This window comes from Dermacentor silvarum, chromosome 1, assembly GCF_013339745.2.
Source record: "Dermacentor silvarum isolate Dsil-2018 chromosome 1, BIME_Dsil_1.4, whole genome shotgun sequence".
Taxonomy (NCBI): domain Eukaryota; kingdom Metazoa; phylum Arthropoda; class Arachnida; order Ixodida; family Ixodidae; genus Dermacentor; species Dermacentor silvarum.
The window spans coordinates 216,860,467-216,872,516 of NC_051154.1; the positions used below are offsets into that span (position 1 = coordinate 216,860,467).

Genomic DNA, 12,050 nt, shown 5'->3' on the forward strand with positions numbered 1-12,050 from the left:
AAATTAGCAGCTTTAGTGGTTATGCTGCGTGCATGCACCTCACTGGGGGCCCAGAAATTTTCTTAGGCCAACGGTCATTTAGGCGCGAAATTTTATCGAAGCACCGCTACAGCCCGAAACAAAAAAAAAAAAAAAAGAACATAGAAAAAAATACAACTAACGTACAATAATAAAATAAAATATTCGTAATAAGCATTAACTCCGACGTCCTCACTCATATGCGGCCCTAAGATACGACTTTCTTGTACGGAATATTTACGCGAAATTCTACAGGCCGCCGCCGGAAGCCAACTGATTCCGGCCGACGTCTAGGGGGGAGATAGACGGTGAAAGGGGGAGCTGCGTCTCACCCCGATCACCCATACTCTCTGACGGGTGCAAATAAAGTGCTTTCTCTCTCTCTCTCTCTACATGCTTCGTCGCACACTAAGGAGGTGCAGCAGGATTGCGACTCGAAGTTGCCGGTAAATGTCGCGCGCTATATTTTCTCACCCGAAATGGACAAGTGGACATGCTATAGGTACAGATATTGAGCAGCAAAAAGGTGAGCGCCTAAAATACGTGGACGGTGTTGTTAAGTGCTTGAGGCAGAAAAGCAGCAATGTGACCGCCATACCGGATGTTTCAGCGAACATCTTTCAAAAAAAAAATTTAAAAAAATTCCCTGAGACAGATAGCACAATTCCAGTCCTTGAGCTGGTCTATACTCGTAGAGGCGCGGACATGCACAAAAAAATTGAAATGCACAATCGACTGATTAACAAACACATGGGACGAATTCTCAGAATGACACAAGTTTCGAGATATTAATTTCAGAACTTTGCGGAGAAATGCATTGGCGTTCCAGTTACTTTAATGCTTCAATGTATAACACGACATCTTGTTAATAAAGTAAGAGGAACAAGCCACTTTTACCGCTAATTTGACGGCGCATATCTCGTAAATAGTGTCATCCACGCAATTCTTTTCAAGTGGATAGGTCCTGCAGTTTCACCCGGTAGAACGTGTAAATTCCAATATGTGCCGTAAGGTAATTAGTTTAAAAGTTAATTAGTCATTTGTTGTTAATTAGTCGATTATGCATTTTCATTTTTTTCCGCAAGTCCGCCTCTTCAAGTACACCAGCCCATGGACTTTCTGAAAGTGTTCGCTGAAACACCCTGCATAATCCAGGAGAATCCGTAGCGTCTGGTGACTGGGCAAACAATTCCGCGTTTTAGCCTGCCATACTGGGACGCAATAAACGTGGGCTGCACCTCCAAAAAATGAACCCATACCTATACATTTGAGTTCGTTCGAGCGCTAGAAAGCAAACATTTTTCCGACGGTATTCAAGAAAACGAGTTAATAACGCGGCCAAAAAAATCTCAAAAGAAGAAAATTCGCTTTAAAGTTACAAGGATGGCCAAGGAAAGAAGAGAATTGAAAAAGAGTGGAGGAGGCCAGAGCTCAGCTCGAAAACCTCGCCGCTGCTGTTTTGTCGCGGCAGCTCAGTGGCTATGACGTTGCGCTGTTGAGCACGAGGTCGCAGGTTCGGTCCCCGCGGCGGCGACCGCATTTTGATGGAATGCAAAAGCGCTCGTGCACCGTGCATTAGGTGCACGTTAAACAAGCGGTCAAAATTATTCCGAAGTCCGCAACTATATGCATCCAACCTTCATAATCGGATGGCGCCATTTTTTGTTCCTAAAACCCCAGAATTTGTTTCATTTTAGTTTTTGTCATATTACGACGAACGAGGTGTCAGTGCGGACAAGAGATGCTCCCGGCTGCGCGAAGGACGTCGCCCGCCTGCTCAGCTTTGAAGGTCAAAACGCGTCCGGAACGTCAGGCTCACCATAAACCAGAATCATGTGAGAAGGGCCGAGAGTGACCGCACATTGAGTTCAATTTCCCGTTCACACGAGCGTATTCTATACACCTCCGAACCCACTGTATACGGAAACGTTCGAGGATAACACTCTTGATGCGCTTGATGCGCAACCGGTTCGTTGTAGAGCACGAGCGGAGAGATGACCACGGGCTCGCGATCTCTGGCAGCCGCCATTTTTGTGTCCTAAAAGCGCGCACGTTCACGCAAGCTTCGAAAACGCACTTGGGTGGATCGCCTACTATACGTCCGCGCAGTTCTCACACCAGCCAACGGGGGCGCAGCGTGAGCAGCGTGCCATCATATACATACCCCCGGCGAACGGCACACGCGAAGTGGCCGCGTGTCGCGAGCTATGCGCAAAAAGCGCGTCAGCTCTGACCTTGCAGCGCTTGCGAAGATTGTGCGACTCGAGGAGGGCGCAACGGGCAAAGATAATCAGCGCCGAGTGGCTGGCTAGAAGACGAAGGAGCGGACGCCTTGTCTCTCAATCTGCAATGCCTCGCGGATAAGAAACGAAAGATTTTGCGTAAACTGCTACGGACGCGGAGCGCTGCTGCTATACTGTGCAATAATTGAACGAACCGCGCGGCACGGGCATCGGGCACACGCACGCACAACGAGGCAAGGTTGTTGAGAGTACGTGTGCGCGCAAGAAAAGTAGCACGCTGTGGCTAATGAACAGAAACTATACACACGCCGTTCACGCGCACGACCTATTATAAGTAAACGGCAACCGCCGTATAAAGATAAGTGCAGCGAAAAGGTGCGCAAGAACCGTGCCAGTATATACTGAGTTCCCGGCGCCGAGTCCTTGGCGAAGCGACGCAACGATATCTTCAGTTAAGCACTCAGGGAAGGAGGCAAATTCTCTCCGCCCGCATGAATGGACGAAAACATCCCGCACTGCTAAGTTACAAATCCAAAAATAGCGGTTACATCACATGCTGTATCCGTATTCCACAAAAACAGGGGGGTAAAAAAACGATAAACAGGGAAGTAGCCAGTCACAGTAAAACGCAGTGAAAGCGTTTTGCTTAAGGAGATGACAAAAGCGCGAGAGAAAAAAAACTATCAAAAAGAAAGAAAATAAAATATTTCTTCTATTCCATCGGCGGCGGTGAACTAGCACATAAATTGAGAAGGTAAAGTGCGAGCGCGACGGTTACGTCCGTACGCGCGAAGAAAAAAGAAAGAGAGAGAGAAAAACTACGCCCTTCTATACGGCAGCTTAAAATTTAACAACAAATAAAAAGGAAACCTCGTAAGATGTTGATCCCCTACAGCGTTCTCGTCTCCTAAAGCGATGGTCAGGTTCCACAAGGTTGCTAAATTGGTCCCGTCCACCGTTTTCGCGTCACACCGCGTCCAGCGAGTTTCACGGTCTGTGCCCGCAACATGACAAGCAGCGAGAGATCTTTCGCAGTCGTCTGAGCACTTTAGATAGGCGCCCCTTCTCTGTGCAGAAAGTGCTTGGACCCTGGTCGTGCCCCAACAAACAGAGATTGGCTCTCAGGGCTATACGAGATTTTCTCGCAGAACAGTGAATGGATGAATGAATCCCTTGTGAAAGGTGGGTATAAGGAGCATATTAAGTTCCTGTACGTATTTCCGCATTACCTGTATACGCATGCTTCTGTAACTCTTGTAGTCTGAAAACCCGTTATCTACGGACTTGCTCTGCTAGTGTATTGCCATTTTGTTCTTGAATTTTGAGACCGCTTTCTATTTCCATTGTCTTTCTTCTTATTTTTTTCCCCTACCTATGACGATTTTGGTATAGCCGGCGCTACCTGTGGCTAAATACTTCCCATTTAATAAAGAAGTCTATTTTCACTCGTCTCTTTCACATTTGAATATATGCGGAGCTGAGAGGTCACACGTATTTTTCACAGAAATGTTCAACGGCTCGTTTTCATCGTCCCCGGTGTCGCTGGCATTGTATACGATGAAGTCTTCGTCTTTCGACGTCACACGTACATTTAAAGCGACGTTTTCTTTGCGAACCCTCCCGGACGTTCCTGACCGTGGCTGCTGGGTGCTGCTGCTGTCTTGCCGAATTGCGAATAGCTCACACATAGTTCACAGCAGCCAGATGCTCTAACCATTAGGCTACCATCGCATGTATACGTCTGTCGTGTCAACGCCAAGTAGCTCACTGAGACGATCGCCGAGTGGGACACACTAGACAGTTTTAGTTTCACGTACGCAGAAGCTTTGCTCACGCAAACGTGAGAGTTTTACGTGCGCTACGCGCCGCATGCGTGTGACGCTTCCATAGTTTCGCTTACGCAACAGTCTGCGGGTGAGGCCTCGCATACGTATACATCATTACTTCCGCGTGTCTACTGGCGCCCTCTGCCGGCAGACATGAACACTATTCCAGTTCGTGGCAAGACGAGCCGGAATCGGCATCAACGCGCGATTCTCGAACCTCGCGAGCTGTGCGTGCGTGCTAGCTTGCGCTGCATTCTTTACCATTTGATTACCCACTTCAAAGCTTCGCTTCAAGTAGAATCCAAGATGTGCGCTCGATCTCCATATCGACCTGGAAACGACGGAACCGCGGGTCCGATTCTCGCTCAGCAGCGAAGACTCGCTTCCTTAAGCCCATTTCATATTTTGGGTACTGGCACAAAGGGCTGCAGGGGTTCTCGCAGAATTGCGTGTGGTCATACGGCTAAGGCTAGACTAAACAAAATAGTCCACGCAGTCTGTGAGCACTTCATGTCGTAAACAAGTGCGCCGCAAACTGCAGGTTGCGCAGGTCGTTCAGCGTGGCACCACGATAACGGCATATGGCATCGCTGCCACTAGGGCAGTGAAATGCCAGCACTCCGGTGAACCCGTCGCCGCCATTCGTGCGAACCGCCGCGGTGGCTCAGCGACCCGAATCGAACCCTCGACCTCGGTTAGATTCCCCCCTGCGGCGCGCCCGCATTCCGATGGCGGAAGAACGCGAAGGTTTTCTTCTTCTTTCTGTGGTTTTACGTGCCAAAACCAGTTCTGATTATGAGGCATGCCGTAGTGTACGGCTCCGGATTAATTTTGACCACCTGGGGTTCTTAAACGTGCACTACAACGCAAGCACACGGGCGTTTTTGCATTTCGCCTCCATAAAAATGCCGCCGCCGCCGCGGCCGGGATTCGATCCCGTGATCTCGTGCTCAGCAGAGCAATTGCCTTAGCTGACTGAGCCACCGCGGCGGGTAACACGAAGCTACTAGTGTACCTATCCTTTCGGTGCTCGTCACAGAAACCCCAAGTGGCCAAAATAATTTCGCACCATCCTATGACGACGCCTCTCATAGCAATATTGTTGGCTTGGAACGTTAAACCGTACACAGTCGACTCCGGTTAACGTGACCCTTGCGAGGCCATCTGATTTGGTCTAATTATCCGAAAGGTCAAATTAACAAACGGCGGCAAAATGAACAAATTCATTTTTTTTATTATCCCTTTGGGTACTCTGTTCAAAACGGTATTGCAATAACTATACCTCTCATCGGCGGTCACTGGCCCGCAGACCTCAACACTGTCATCGATGCTGACCAGATGCTCGAGAGAAACGTCATCTTAGCGCACAGCGTAAGTCGTCATCATCATTGCAGGACATACTGTCGTCGCCTATGGAATCAGCAGCGCCGTCAGCCGAATTGCTTGTCTTTAAGCTTTTTGTTAAGCGCAAGATGGGGCGCTCGCTGGTGGGGTTAGAATTATCCGAAGCGGCATGTTTTCGCATTTGAAATAAACCGAGTTTTCCTCCCATATAGCAATCTATGGTTTCACGTAGGGACTTTCTAGTGCGTTCGAATTAAGCGAGAAGTCGAAATAACCGCGGTAGAATTAACTGCAGTCAACTGTATTTTTATTCACCCATTGGATCGACAAAGCGACGTGACGTTCCGTTCGCGAAGGTGACGCACCTGTCAAAACTGGCCGCGCGACCTCGTGCACTCGCCCAGCCACGATCACGCGTCGTCGGTTTCGTATTACCCTCGCGGTCATGAATCATCTTCGAGTCATGCGATTCTTGCCAATCGCCGCCCACTCGTCGCCGAACGTAGTAAGGACAAGTGTCACTGCTCTTTCGTGGAACGCTTTCTGATGAGAAGTTCGGTGCCGCAACTTGGCTTTATACCACGGCAGCGCTCGTCACAACAGCAGCACGCCAACGGAAGCAGTTTTAGGACGAGGAAAAAGACTCCTGTCGTAGTAGGCCGTTATTCACTTCTCGACGCCTAACCGGAAATTCTTCCACACACAGCGCACCCGCCACAGATCATCATGGACAACGAGCGTATACTGATCTAGCCTTCCGCAGCTACGTTCGTCAGACCCTTGGGCGAATGGGCATTCCGGTTAGTTGCCGCATTCCTATTAGCCACCCGAAGTTTTTCGCTTTTTGCTTGTGCACGAAAAGGCCGACATCGATATACGGTGCTGACGTAAAAAAAAAGCAATCATAAGAGAGCCTTATGCACATGTGAATCTGCGATCGACTCGCAATAAACCAGCAACCCAATGAACAGCCTGTCGTAGTACGACTTGAGACCAGGGCAGGGCAAACATAACAGCCCTCATTACGAAAGCTGCACAAAAAGCACTGATGCAGATTTGCATCTCGGACTTTCCGGACTCCCGTTCTGCACCTCTTGTTCGGACAAGCGTAATGATTTTCGAACAGCGAGGTACGAAATATGAATTTTCGCTTTGAGTAGCACGCACGCAGCCCAACCGTCTCTTGTTTCTTAGTTGCACAAGCTTCTGATGTGCGCGAAAACCAAACGTTGCAAAGTTGTCCTTCTTTGTTTTCTTTCTTTCAGTATCTACAATTCTGCCACTGAGTGGCGTCTACACCGCCCAATTATGCCGCAGCCCCAAGCACAGCACGGTTGCATTCATACAGCACCCATCGATTGCATTCAGCGGACAGCGTCGACTTCGCAACCTGCGCCTCCAGGACTGCAAGCTCAAAGTTTATACAGCGCATGCACGCTTCATTCGCCGACAGCTGCGAATAAGGCTTAGCTAAGATAGGGGCACCCGCGGCGCACCGGCTATGTGTCTGAGCGCAGGAACCAGACCCATTCTTGTCGTCGTAAACCACCTGGCCGCTCTCTCTGGCGCCGCTAGTTAAGCGCGGGTCGTGTCTCGACGCGAACCACGAATCAGATACAGCGGTAATAGAACCCACCATCTTGCATGTATGCGCGACGGCGCATAAATGGTCCTCATGTAAAGAGGGACAGACGGAGGAGTGCACGCAGACACTGCTATTCCATCCAACCGGCAAGGCGCGGAGACCCTTCTCGGCCCAAATGTATTCACGCAGAGCGCTCCGTTTTTTTTTTTTTTTTTTTTCGTTTTTTCTTGCTTTACGCTTACTTTTTTCTCTTTCGGCTCTTGTTTTGCGCACACTCTCCTGCCACACGACGACCAGGCGCTGAGGTCTCCACGAGCGCGGCTCTCGTTATCTCGCGGCTCGTAAATAATCCGCGTAATAGGACGAGGCAAACTCCATTCTTATCGAACGCTGACCTCTCCGCCGATGGCCGAGCGCACGAATAGGGAACGGAGAAGGAGAGAGAGAGAGAGAGAGGGGTGGGGGGTCAAGCAAGGCGTGCAGTGGCTCCATTTTTAAAAGGCCACTCGTTAACAGCGGCACCCCTCTCCCCTTCCTTGCGAGTCAGTGAGACGAGAAAAGAAAAATCATCCACCAGCCCGGAGGAGAAAAGCTAAATAAATGAAGCGACAGGAGGAGGGAGCTTTCATCATCCTCAGCGGCAGGTCTTCTCTCTCCGCACGACAGGAGACTCGTAATAACAATGTCGACGCATTCCCGCTCCTCCTCTCTCCGCGCCATATATAGTAGGAGAGAGTAGGAGAGCGCGCACCCTCACCGCTGCTGGTCGGCCCTCCCTATTCGGTGCCCCCGTCGACGAGCCTGCAGAATGCTGGCCCGGGCCGTCACGACAGCTGGCTGCCAGTTCGCCATTTGAGATATCTAGATGGCCATAATTGCTTTCCTTCCTACGTCAATCCTCACTGACCACCCCCCTCTCCCCTTGGCTGCTACTCCAACTACCAATTCGCGCTGAAAACGCACGCCTATAGGCCCGTTGCTAATGAGAACACACACACACACACACACACACACACACACACACACACACACACACACACACACACACACACACACACACACACACACACACACACACACACACACACACACACACACACATTTTGCCAAGCTACAAAAGGCTCCAATTTTCTTGCTCCGCAGAAGCAAGATGACGTCACGTCTGCGGCCTCTGCTGATGACCGCAAGCGTATAACCCTCGCGGGGTAAGCAATCCGTCCCGCGACCATACGCGAAGCCTAAGTGCTTCCACACTTGAAAGCTGCGATCCTACACGCCTTTGTACAAGAAATTGAATTGAATTGAATTCTGGGGTATTAAGTGCCAAAAACAGGATTTCATTATGAGGCACCCGTAGTGAGGGTGCCTCATAGTGATTTTGACCACCAGGGTTTATACAGGAAATGTGGTGCAGTGCCTCAGGTGCACCTTTCATAACAAAACTGCCGATTCTTAGCTCAAGAGAGAGAGACAGAAGAGTTGTCCTCGCCGCATCTTCCAATAGAAGGGACACTGCCCCAATTATAAAGTACAGTCACATATCGCGTCCAATAAGAGTGTCATCAGTTGTGAGGCAGGCACCAGCCACTGCCACCACAACCCTTGACACACGCACAAACGTCTCGCAAGAACGCGCTTCTTCTGCGCCGACAGAGACTGTGACCGCCGCATGCGCAGTCTTAGTAGTGGAAGTGCATTTTTCGGCGACGATGAACGCGGTGGCCGCATTTTGATATGGGCGAAATGCAAAACGCTGTTACACTTTAGGTGCTCGTCAAGGAACCACAGTTGGGGGAAAAGTGATCAAGAGGGATGCTACGGAACGCCTAATAATCATATCGCGGTTTTGGCACGTAAGGCCCCAGAATTTATTAGTATTTTTTTTTCATCAGCCACAGCCAAAATTTTACGCCAGAAAAGCAGACGGTGCACTCACTGCTTTAATAAATGTCCGCCTTCGGCCCCCATCGATACAGTACAGCGCCTCTCTCAAAATCAAACGTTGCCTGCTTTATTCATCAACGGAATAGGGCCGGAAAAAAGCACCGACAAAGAAGCCACAACTATACGCCCTCTCCCTGCGCCGCAGACATCGGGAGGTCGCGGGCGACTGCTGTACGACGGCTGCTCGTACACGCCTACCGCCGGCGGTAACGCGACGCCAGCGTGAGAACGGCCGAGCGAGACACGACGATCGAGTCGCAAAACACAGAGAACCGAGTTTGTAAGGTACTGTGTACATACTACCTTTCGCGTCGAGATGCCTATCGCGACGTGCATCACATCTCGGGCGGCGGCAATTTAAACACCAGCCAGCCGGTCAAAAAATACAAAAGAGGAAACCGAATACCCTCTCGACGCGGCGCGTGGAATGAACAAACGCAGCACGCGAATGGCGGGAATAATTTTTGTTGCTGCTGTAAGCGCAAAAAAAGAGAGAGAGAGAGGGGGGGGGGGGCTACCAAATAACAGGCAGGGCTGCCGCTTGATGTAAGAAATAAAACGAGCCGAGCGCCCGCGAAAGGCGCGCGCACACGCACAGCACAAAAGGCACAGCGCCGATCGAGAGAGAGAGAGAAAGCCGTATACCGAAGAAAGAAAACAAGCGTACACGCACGGAGGACGACAGAAAGAAGAAGAAACGCGAAACGAGCTGTGCTCTCGCGGAGGGCCCCGCGCAGAGAGAGCTACGGGGGCCGGTAGACTCCGACGTCGTAAAACGCGACAGATCGTGAAAGCTGCGATATCGCTCGAGATACACGCGCACCCATCACTCCCGGCTGCATTCGAAAAGCCGAGGGTACGACGGCCAACCAACCGGGATGGGAGAGAGGGGAAACTACCAGCTCGCAACGTGCGCGTGCGTGCGTGCGTTTGTATGTGACGTGAGTATACTAAGTACGACGACGAGGGAAAGGAGGGAACGTAAGGACATCGAAAGTGAACAGCAGTCCATCAGACTCGAGTCATAAAAGCGTACGAAAGCGAGCAGAAAAGAGAAGAGGCGGCGCGGAGCCAACAACAGGGAGAGGAGAGACACACAGAGACTTCGGGGAGGAGATAGAAGGTGGAGGGGGGGGGGGGGGGGGGGCTGCAGAAGTATATGACATTTAGAGCTCGGCGGGTTTTTATCCCGACTTGGGATCAGACGCACGCGCACAGTGCGTGCGTGCGTGCGAGCGTCTGCGCGCGCGCCTACACGATGCACGTTGGCTCGCCAAACGGCGGCGGAATCGAAGCGAATCAAAATAAGAACGTCGGGCTCTGAAACAATCGAATCGATTTGCGAGCGAGCGCGCGGGGAGAGAAACACACGAGCTAATCGAGCGTCATGGCCAGTCCTCACATCGCATGCTGCCGCTAACGCTTTCTATTTTCCCTCCCTCCTTACGGGCTGTTCGCTGTGGGAGGGCGTACAACAGGCAGCGTGCGCACTCCCGCACCGCATGGCACACTGCTGCTGCTCCGCGCGACTTCCGTCTCGTGGAGCTAGCGCACTACCGAGTCTCAGCGACGCTGCAGTGCGTCGAAAAGAAAACATGCACCTTCAACTCCGCACGAAACACGTCCACGCCCGTGTGTTTCCCGGTCTAATTATTTCTTTCAATCTCGGCGCCGAAATTGCACTTTTAATGAGTAGTGCCATGACAAGAAATGGTTGTCAAGATATCATTCGCGTCGATTCACTATCACCGAATCTATCTGGCGCCTCGCCTCGAGCGCAGCGAAGGTATTAGCGGTGCTTAACCTCCCTCAATCGCTCAGCCATTTTGCACACGAACGACCGCTATGATTCAGGAATATAAGTGATAAACGGAGCTATTAAAGCGAAGCTTTCTTTGGCTCTTACCCTTGCTTTGCGTGCACAGCTGTCTGGTAGAGTAAACTGGGCCGATCTCGGAGGTAGCGTAATTTAAGCTAAGTTGCTGGGTCGATCGTAACACAAGTGCACCATATATGCCCTCGCAAGTGTTTCAATGTGGTCTCTCTCTGTAACGCAGGCCCAGCTTCAAGTCAGTGATGTGTCACGTCACCCACACGTCTACTGCATCGAGCTAAGCGAGAGTTTCAAAGCCAACAGCACAACTGATCAGCTCTACCGGCTTAACTTTGACAATCATCATCCGATGTTCCTCTGCCCATTACTTTATGAATATGCTCCAACAATGTTAAAGAGCTCACTGACCGGCACAGCAAGGCAATCTCGAGCAACTGCGTAGGTACTATGACTGGCTTCACTGCGAGTAGCTGGGGACAAAATGAAAGCCCACTTGCACACCGGTGCTTCAACGGCGGCGTTGCTGACTGCGCCATATTTACGCCATATCAGATAACTGTGACGTAAGAAATGGTACCTTCAGTCACAGCCAGCATCCAGAACGCACCGCTTTATAAGCGTTGCTACGTAGCCATATACAGCAGACGGCGTGAGACAAGCGGGCGCAGGAGATCAACGTGCGTCCCCAGTAACCGTTTGGAAACTTCCAACGTCCCAAGAATTCAACCCGCGCGTCGTGAAGGTAGAAATTGAAACTGAAAAGCTTTCTGCCACCCTGCCTAACGCGAGAGCATTTGTTCGAAAATCTCAACCATTCACCAAGCGCCCTGCAATGCATCACTCTGAAGATATAGCGTTGTTAACGCCAAACCCTGCGTCGGCAGTTGAAGTAAACCTTTGACCAAAGCTGTGTGACGCGTAGAAACCACGCGAAACCAATGAACATATTTCTGAAAATCATTCGGCGCAAAAAAAAAAAGGTGGAAACCATCGCAGGATTATTAAGTAAAAGCGTTCGGTAGACCTACCGAGTTATGCTGATATAAGAAATGTGCTCAGCAGATATGCTGATACACTTACAGGACAGTTAGTTCTATTGGTCAAATGCTACTAGGCGTGTGGGTGTTGCGATGTTGCAATGCCCGCAGGATCGTCCCACTTTACACATTAAATTGAAATCCTTGCGAGGACACAGCATCGTGCTCTGGTATCCGGATGGGCCCGTCAAGTCACAACCTTCGATTACACTGCCTCCG

General features: G+C 50.6%; 1 protein-coding gene across 1 annotated transcript in view; it reads right to left on the reverse strand.

The window, feature by feature from the left end:
• LOC119436766 (LIM domain only protein 3) overlaps positions 1–12,050 on the reverse strand; it is a 177,633-nt gene that overhangs the window by 84,599 nt on the left and 80,984 nt on the right. The gene's annotated exons all lie outside the window — the stretch shown is intronic.